Consider the following 2,657-nt stretch of genomic DNA (forward strand, 5'->3'; position numbering starts at 1 on the left):
TTGTCTATCTCTTCTTGAGTAAGGTTTGGTAGTTTGTGTCCTTCAAGGGCTTTTTCTATTTCATCTAAGTTATTGAATTTATAGGCATAAAGTTTTCATAACAATTCTTTAATGTCCTTTTAGAATCTGCAGAATCCATTGTGATATTCCTGCTTCCATTCCTAATATTGGTATATTGGTAACTTGTGTCTATTTTCCCTCTCTCACTCACTCACTCACTCTCTCTTCCTTTTCTTTAATCAGTCTGGCTATAGGATGACCAATTTTATCAATCTTTTCCATGAATTAAGTTTTTGTTTCTTTGGTTTTCTCTATTGATTTTGTTTTCTATTCCATTGACTTCTGTTTTGATCTTTTAATTTCTTCTACTTATTTTGGTTTAGTAGCTTTTCTTTTTCTAATTCCTTAAAGTAGAAGCTGAGGTCACTGACTTGAGACCTTTCTTCTTCTCGAATACAGGTGTTCAGTGCTATACATTTTCCTCTAAGTACTGCTTTTGGCATCCCAGAAATTCTGTTACATTGTGTTTTTATTTTCAATTAACCTAAAATGTTTTCTAATTCTATTTTAATTTCTCCTTTAATGCATGTATCATTTAGAAGTGTGTTATTTATTATCAAATATTTGGGGATATTCCAGATACGTTTCTCTTGTTCTCTCAACTAATTTCATCATTGTCAGAGAGCACACTCTTTATAACGTCAATCCTTTCCAAGTTATTGAGACTTGTTTTGTTATCCATGACATAATCTATCTTGGTAATTTTCCATGTGCACCAGAAGAGTGTGCATTCTACAGTAGCTGGATGGAGTGTTACAGTAATGTCCATTAGGTTAAGTGTGTTGATAATGTTGTTCAACATTCTATATTGTTACTGATTTTCTGTCTATTTATTCTACCATATATTGAGAGAAGTATATTGAAATCTCCAACTATAATAGTGGACTTGTCTATTTCTTCTTGCTGTTCTATCAATTTTTGCTTTATACGTTTTGAAAATCTGTTATTAGATGCACTAAGATGTAGAATTATTATGTCTTTTGATAAATAGCTCCATTTATCATTATGAAATGAACTTGTTTATCCCTGGTAATATTATTTGCCTTGAAATTTACTTTGTATGGCTGCTCCAGCTTTCTTTTGAATAGTTAGCATAGCATCTCTTTTGTATATTTATATTTAAAATGAATTTATTATAAGCAGCCTTGAGTTGGGTCTTCTTGTTTTATCCCATCTCACAATCTCTTTTTAATTGGAATGTCTGGATTCATGTATTTAATACAATTATTGATACAGATAGGTTTAAATCTATCATCTCCTATTTGTTTTCTTCTTGTCCTTTCTGTTCTTTGCTCCTCTTTCCTTCTTTTTCCGCCTTCTTTTGAATTGAGTATTTTTTAGTGATTCCATTTCATCTCCTTTGGTGAATTATTAGTTCTACCTCTTTGTATTTTTATTTTATTGATTGTATCAAAGTTTATTTTATATATCTTTAACTTATCACACGCTGCCTTCAGGTGATTTTATACCACTATATGTATGTGTAAGTTGGCAATAGTTTACTTTCATTTCTACTTCCTATTCTATTTTTTCATTCGTTTTACTTATACATCTTACAAAACACACATTATAATTATTTTGTTTTAACAATTATTTTTCAAAGAAATTTAAATTATAAGAAAAAAATCTTATATTTTTACCTGTGTAGTTACCTTTCCTGGTGCTCTGCATTCCTTTAGATGCATATTTTTATCTGGTATCATTTTTCATCTGCCTGACAAATTTATTTTACATTTCTTATAGTGTAGGTCTTTTCAAAATGAATTCTTTCAGCTTTTGTATGTCTGAGCTATCTTTTTCTTTGCATTCATTTTTGAACAATATGTTCACTGAGTATTAAACTCTAGGTTGTCATTTTTTTCTTTCACGTCATTGAAGATGTTGCTCCACTGCTTGAGTTTTTCCAATAAGAAATCTGCTGTCTTCCTTATTTCTGTTTGTCTGTACATCGTGTGTCTTTCTTTCCTCTGGCTTCTTTTAAGATTTTTCTCTCTGTAACTAGTTTTAAGCAATTTTATTATGAAGTGTGTTGGTATGGTTTTCTTCACATTTTTGGTGCTCAAGGCTCATTTAGCTTCTTGGAACGTGGTTGCTTAATTTTATGAATGTTGGAAAATTTTGGCCACTATTTCTTCACTTTTTTTGTGTTCTCCTTTATTTTCACTACCTGAGGGATTCAATTACATATTTAAAAAGTTGCTTAAAGTTGTTCCACAGCTCAGTGGTGTGCTTTGCATTCTTTTTTTAAAATTATTTTTGCAGTTTTAAATTTTGGATACTTTCTATTGCTATTTCTTCAATATCCTAAATCTTCATTTCAGACATTGTAGTTTTCACTCTTTTTCATAGCTTCAATATTTTTACTTAACTTTTTAGACATATATATTCCAGGTGTAATAACTGTGTTTATGATCTCGGGTCTGCTAATTCTAAGATCTAGGTCAGTTTTAAGTCAGTTTTGATTGATTGACTATTCTCTTCAATAAGGGTCATGTCTTCCAGCTTCATTGCATGTCTGCAAATCTTTGATCGAATGCCAGAGCTTGTGGGTTTTATTTGCTGAGTGTTTTCTCATTCCTATAAATGTTTTTTCTTTT

This window comes from Equus asinus, chromosome 18 (assembly GCF_041296235.1).
Source record: "Equus asinus isolate D_3611 breed Donkey chromosome 18, EquAss-T2T_v2, whole genome shotgun sequence".
Classification (NCBI taxonomy): domain Eukaryota; kingdom Metazoa; phylum Chordata; class Mammalia; order Perissodactyla; family Equidae; genus Equus; species Equus asinus.